This window comes from Rhagoletis zephyria, unplaced genomic scaffold (assembly GCF_001687245.7).
Source record: "Rhagoletis zephyria isolate East Lansing unplaced genomic scaffold, Rhagoletis_zephyria_1.1 Rzeph_scaffold_01596, whole genome shotgun sequence".
NCBI lineage: Eukaryota > Metazoa > Arthropoda > Insecta > Diptera > Tephritidae > Rhagoletis > Rhagoletis zephyria.
Genome location: NW_016158680.1, coordinates 33,397 through 40,667, shown reverse-complemented (window position 1 = coordinate 40,667; position 7,271 = coordinate 33,397). Strand labels below are relative to the sequence as shown.

At 36.0% G+C, this 7,271-nt stretch overlaps 1 long non-coding RNA gene across 1 annotated transcript in view; it reads left to right on the top strand.

Moving 5' to 3' along the window:
* LOC108364566 (uncharacterized) overlaps positions 1 to 6,916 on the top strand; it is a 15,861-nt gene extending 8,945 nt beyond the window's left edge. Inside the window, exon 3 of the long non-coding RNA XR_001847777.1 lies at positions 6,905 to 6,916. This is a non-coding gene — a long non-coding RNA (uncharacterized LOC108364566). The remainder of the gene's footprint in view (positions 1 to 6,904) is intronic.
* Positions 6,917 to 7,271: the final 355 nt, after the last annotated feature.

Genomic DNA, 7,271 nt, shown 5'->3' with positions numbered 1-7,271 from the left:
GGAAATAAAAAAAAAATATTGATAGACGCAGTTAACATAATCATATCAAAAGCAATCAATTTGTGTTGAACTTTCTTTGCATTCAGTTAAAATTTTTAGTTCAGCAAAATCTCGCAAATACTTCTTTAGTTCGCTTTTTATGTTTAGTGATGTACATATTTAAAAAACGTGATTTTTAGATTTCGTCCTTTAAATTTTATTAGTATTGTTATTTTCAGCAAGATAAATTTTCATTTAAAATATATCGAGTCTAAACTACAGAATTCAAATTCTTTTTACAAATTAATTTTTTGCAGTTTTCTGAAAAAATTTTAAACGGGAAAATAAAAATTTTTACTTAATATCTCATAAGTTGTATTTTTGATATTTTTTTCCGTGTAAAGTCTAAAACTGACTAAAATATTTGGTTTAAAATGCGTCAACTTCAAGGGCCTTTTTGCTGTGTTTTATTCATTTTATAAAAAAGAACCTTGATAATGTATAAATTACCTTCCCAACAATACCAATTACGTATGTATGTATATATTTGAGACAACAAAATTTTTTATTTTTTATCTATGTCCTACTACGTTTCCACTCAACATGACAAATGTGAAATCAATCAGAGCTTAAATACGGTTTTTAAAAATATCTCGACCCTGGCGCCACCTAACGAGAGCCATTTTGGCAAAATATTTCTAGATATAGGACTTTTATTTTTTTTTCGCGGTAGACTTTCCGCTGGAAACGCCCTTTTTGAGATTAAATTTTGGGGGTTTTAACGCCATGTGGATTCACTAGTATATTTTGATTATAGATGGCCTGAGTCTTGAAATCATTGGCCCAATCATATTAAAGCATGCATTTAAGAAGTAGTGTAACTACTCAACAGCAATTGCTTATTAAAATCAACAATTTACAGACATGTATTTAAGAGCAATGCGCTTGTACGTCCTCCATTTATAATCAAAATGCAAGCTCATATACAAGCGCAGTAGGCAGCGGCATTCCGGGAAATTGGGTGTGGATTTATTCAATTACGATAATGCACCAACCAGCATTTCGTTGTTAAGGCCAAACGAGATAGGAAAAGCAGCTTAACCGAAACACAAGCCTTTGCTGCAAGCAAACCAGCAGCCAGCAAGCCAATGCAGATGCGACATGAAGCCGGCGAATAGATGAAAGACGGCTGATAAGAGCTTAAGTTGTAAAATAGAAAAAAATGAAATAAAAAATAGGAGTAAACAAATTAGAAATAAAAAAAAATATTAGCCTCAATTTCAATTGCCACAAGCCGCACCCGAAAGGCAGCCAGCTACCTAAAATAAAAACCAAAATTTACATACATACGAGTATCGTGGACAATAAACAACTCGTACGCGTTACAGTTTCACCAGCGGCTGTCTCTGCTGCAGCTTCTAATGCGCACGTAACCGGTTAGCTTACGTTCATATATGTATATTGTAAATACCACATACACTCATGTAGTCTTAAGAAAGTACGTACCTATTTTCCATATCTTTGCATCATAAACTGGGGAGCGGCTGCGAATGCGGCGATAGCTGCTGGTTTTCAGCGATTTTGTGGAAGTTAAACGCGGAAGACGGCCGCCAAGAGGCTGCAAGCGAGCTCGTAAACAAACAAACAAACATACCAGTGTGATCACTTTGTAAGTAATTCCTCAAAACTTCGGGTGGAATGAGGATTTTTATTTTGAGGAATTTTTGATGATTTTTATTTTGCTTCATTTTCTCGCGATATATTTGCAGACAACAAATGCAACCATGTTTAACACAACAGAGTTGTTAAATCGCTCTGCAAATTTTTGAACAAAAAACTTTCCGAAGTTTTATAAAGAGCGAAATACACCACACAAGCGACTTGTCAAATATTCTTCAAACTACTTTCCCCATTTCGCCATATAATGTGTGAAATGTTAACAAAAAACGTCAGCTTCTAACAGCAGCAAAAGTGTTTCCACCCACACACGGCCTGGCCTGGAAGCTGTCATATAAGGAAATGCAAAAAAAAAGCAAAAAAGTGACAGATTTTAAACGTCGTTTTTTTCGCCATAAATGTTATGTAAGTGTTACTTTTTAAAAAGCTATTAATGTTTTGAGGTTTTTCGGCATTTCTTCTATTGCTTTTGCTTCTTTATAAAAAAAATTTAATGAAATGAACACCTGCAACGACATTTACATACTTACCTTTTTAGAAACATACAAATAAAAATACATTCTATATATATATCCATTTACTTATTTTAATAGCCGAATAATTGGTTTTTACACGCGCCAGCCGGTGAATTGACTTTAGCCCGGCACCATCAGTCACTTTGGAGTGCTCATTCTGACACATAGTAAGCCAAGTATATTAACATACAAACATTTATAGGTATCTATACTAAAAAAGTTTATTTATAGAATTGCATTTCTATTGTGTTTCAGTTAAGACGCTTTTTGTGCTTTTATTTTATTTTTCCGGATTTTGTACAATTAAATATTTTTTTCATTGTCTGGTGTGTAATCACTTTCTGTTTGTTTATTTTATTTTATTTTTTGCATTATTTCTGGTGCGCCTACTTGCATAACCCGCTGTCGTCGTACGCGCATTCGCCGACTGCATTTGAATTGCTAATAATTTTCGAATTAGATCATCTTTGTAATTGTATATAATTAGCTTGTTTCAAAATGGCACACAGTGATTCGTTCAGCACAAGCTAGTTGGCGAAATTATTTAATTATAATTATATCTTCTGCTTAATATGACTTTTATATACATACAGACCCTAGAACTAAGCGGCCGATTTATTTGGAATTTAAAAACAATATTTAGTGAAAAGTCAGAAGTGTTTTCATATCTCTATCGTTACCGGAGTTATCGGTCAAATTGTGGACCCAGAAGACTAAAAAGCTGTATTGTACAATATGGGTATCACACAAAAGGTATTTGCAATAGCGTTACTTAAATTTTCTTTTTTTGATAGGGTTACTTAAAATATATGTATATAAAAACATTAAATATATAATCGAATCTACATAGCTTTAAGATCATAAAATTTTACTAAAAAAGCTTTAACAATTTTATTACTATTTTATTTATACATTTAAGTGTTTCGAACTTGCATATTTGTATTTGTAATTTTTTTGAATTTTTTTGTATTTCGTCGAATATTTTCAAATTTATTTTTCATCTCTCTTTCTACAAAAAAATCCAAATCCTCATACCACCATAATTCTATAAGTTAGAATAACAAGTTTGGAATAAAATTTTATTTTTCTTCTTTTCAGAAAAAAAATTCGAGGTTTTGGCTATTTAACAGGAGGAGGAGGAGAACAGAAAGAACTTCGAGTTTCTTAGTGCTTGCCCTTTGACTTTTTTTTTAACAAGAAATTTCGATTATATTTTGCCTTTTATTTTTTTAGAAGTATCTATATTGTTTTTGCACCAAATAAGATATCAAGTATTAAAGTACTAATTTTTATACCCTCAGCATCGATGCTTACTCAATATCGATAGTATCGTTCGAACCCTACGGACAGAAGTATCACATCAGGTGGTAATCTATAAATGACCCGATTCTCACATAAGAGAGGAACTTTCAAATTTCATTGTGATTTGGGAGGAATAACTCCCCGAGTAAGCAATGCCAACCAGTTCGTTCAACAAACACAGAGCACTAGAGCCAGGCACTTCACAACCAAATGGAGTCAATACCTCCCAAGCAACAATAACGATGTGTGGACGATGTTTCTTATATCAGTATGACATTAACGCAAACAAATAATCCGCCAAATGTGGAATAACTATGTAACAAAGTTCTATGCAAAGGTCACCCCAATAAGTTTATAATTTGTGTGCAGAATGTGCGGAAGACCAATGACAAACAATAAACAATTATCAAGGACATTTTTTAATAAAAAAAAACGCTAAGTTTTGTAGGGTCAAACATAACCCTAAGGACAAATTTGGTTTGTAATTTAAGGGACTTCTTCTTCTTCTTCTTATTTGGCGCTGGCCCTTTGCAGCAGTAGCACAAACTGCTAACTTTTACACCACAGCGGCCGCCACCTGGACAATCAAATGCCGTGCTTCATTGGGCTAAGCCGAACGTGCCTATGCGGTTATGGCGTTATTCAAGGAGGGCCTTACAAACGGAAAAAACGCCAGCAAAGCATACTTAACTTTATAAATATTTGATTTTTAATTTACTTCTTATTAAGTTTTATTATTTTCTTCTATATTTTCAAAATAGTGTTGTTAATCACTTTCGCAAATAAAACTCGAAGCAAAGCTTGGCACAACTTTCGTTGTTTTCCATTTATTAGCGCTTACGTATTTGTGACACTAAGTTAGGGTAAATTAAAAAAGCAAATAATTATTTGAGAAACAAAAAAAAAATAATAATAAAAGCACAGAAAACAAGTCATTAAAACTGAGCAACTGGTATTGCCAATAGTGGCGCAAGCATCTGTCTGCCTACTTGTTTGTCACATCACAACGCCTGAAGGTTACAAAGCAACGTGCTCGCCTGCCATTCTGTGCTATGCGCTTGCTTGCCTATTTGTATTTTCCTGCTTATGTATTTAAGTGAGTGTGCTTTGTTGTCGCGTATATGTAATTATTTAATTGGCACCCACCTTACAAAATGCATTTAATTTATTGTTTATCGATGAAATACTCAACACAGCCGCCCGTTGAACATGGAACGTGTTAATTGCAAATATCAATAGTTGTCGCCCAGCTGTCCACTGGGGCGGCCGCGGTGGGAAATCAACAACGAAACGCGCGGCGGCAACATGACGCGCAGGCAAATGGGAACGCAGAAGTTTTTATAAAAACAGGTGACGCTGCTAGGGGTGTGAGGCAAACACGACAAGCAACAAGCAAAAATTTCTACACGCAAGTGGGCAATAAAAATGACAACATGAGGCAGCAGATAGTGCAAAGATTAAAAAATAAATAAAATGTTAAAACAAAAGAGTTAATGAACAGAACCACACTAAGTGGTGTAGCCTCCGAGCAAACAAACGATTGGCGATGGCGATGGCCACGCACATCGTCATATCCTTTAGACTTACTGGAGTTGCGACTGCTCTACTACATACATATATCATATCGGCTGCCCCATTTATTTGTACACTCTCTCCCAGCCACCCAGCACTGGACACTCGTTCTCATTGTACGTTGAGCCTGTAATAACGCTTACAAGTTGACACTTTAAATGCTGCTATTCATTGGCGTGTGCGATTCTCTTGCTGTTGACTGTTGGCGTTGCATGTGGGGCATTTACGACATGACTAAAGTTATGTCACTCTTGCGCGCTGTGAAAGAAAAATGTAAAAGACGAAATGTTTGAAATATGTGAGCGCTGAGTGAAATAAATTGCGACGCAAATGATTACATGACGAAAGTAATGGTGCGCATATGGGTTGCAACCCAACAAAAAAAAAAAAAAAAAAAAAAAAAAAAAAAAAAAAAAAAAAAGAAAAANAATATTAAAAATTGTATGTATAAATTGTTGCAACAACAAAAGTACGCGCATTTAAATTAAACTCGCATGTAAAACAAAAACGCTGACAGTAGGCGGGCATACGAGTCTAACTGTGCATAACTGTCTGAATGTATGCCGTTGCTTGAGTGATGAGCGTGTGTTTAGGGCAACGCGCATACCCGTTAGACGTTACGTTGCCCAACCAACAGAGGTTCATTTTACATGCTGTCAGCTCACACTGCCCTATCAGTCAGATACTCTATCATTTTCAGTCGCCTAGTTGCAGTAGTTAAAGCGAAAAAGGTGACGGGATTTCATTTCATGTCACACGCAAGTGCCAAGCGAGCAACCGATCGAACGACCGACCGACCACCACGGCGTATGAGTGATGCGGATATGTTTTGCCACCAAAAACATGGAAAATATCCAGAGTGGCAGGCAGGCATTCAGGGCAGCGAGGCAAACAGCAAGGCGGGCGCGCATACACATTCCCAGCCAAATCAGTAGCTATGCTATTCCTTTGTCACACATGCAATATTTATTTTTTTTTCGCACACACCAACAACAAAAATATTCGCTCAAACATATGTACATACGGCTTTCCTCCTCATTTTGACTTACACTAAATGTACTCCCTAATACTCGTTTGTATGTGGCATTCGCGTAGACAAGTTGACATGTTTGGCGCGCCGCTTGTAAATTATTGCAGCGCAGCGTTCAAGTTGCGCTGATAAACGCAAAAATGAGTAATATTTCATGGCGCATACAAACAACCATTACTAAGTTTAGTTGTACTTGCAAAATGTCGCCTATTTACTTACTTGCTTGCTGTGCCAATGCCGACTGCTAGGCGTGGCTTGCTGACTGTGTAAATGATAGTCACTGATTATGATGGACGTCGTTATGTTTCTGGTTGCACAGCAGACACGACAGCTGGTAGTGCAGGAATAAATATAGTTCGTACGGATACATATATATGTATGTATAAAGATATGTATCTAAATATTTAAATTTGTAGACAGCAATGAGTTATTAACTTGATTAGAGATTAGTTTAGCCATTAGGTAATGCAAGTAATGACACCTGGAAATTGTATGGTCTATGTGAAGAGTTATGAAAGTATACTTTGGTGTGCTTTTAAGGCTATCAGATAATACAGGCATTCGTATTAGGCTTTGAATGCCTTTGCAGGGAATTTTATGAGTGATAAATTTTCTGGGTAGAGCACGTTCGAGTAATTTCTTCTCCGGTGGGTGGCAGAACGGTCCATGCAAGAACCAACTGAGGGCTTTTCTAGGACAGTTGCACTTTTAATAGTGTCCATTCTGTTACAGCTGAATTTCCCAGGAAAAGCGCTGGACACTCAAAATGCAGATCCGCAGGCAGTTGAGGTCTTCCAAAAGGAAGTTCTTCCAGAGTGTTATAGCTGAGGAGGAAACGCTTAGATGATTCCATCTCATCATCTTCCAAACAGATATGTCAATAGGGGTCCGTCAGACCACCGCAGAATGGCGCGAAACCGGATTTGACTATTCACAATAGTCCAGAGCTTAATTTTTAAACCGATTCTTTTTTAATTAAAAGCTGATGCGATTTCGCAGAGACTTTTCTAGCCCGATTTTTGAATTTTAATTTTTTACTGCCATGTGCAGAGAAAGTAGCAATTGTGAATAAAATCGACTTTTCTATTCCTACTAATAAAACTTATATAGTAAAAACTGGTAGAAAACAATTAAAGGGTTCCCCCAAATGTAAAAAATTGCACCATACAAATTTGAAACCTTGTAAAAAAATTTCA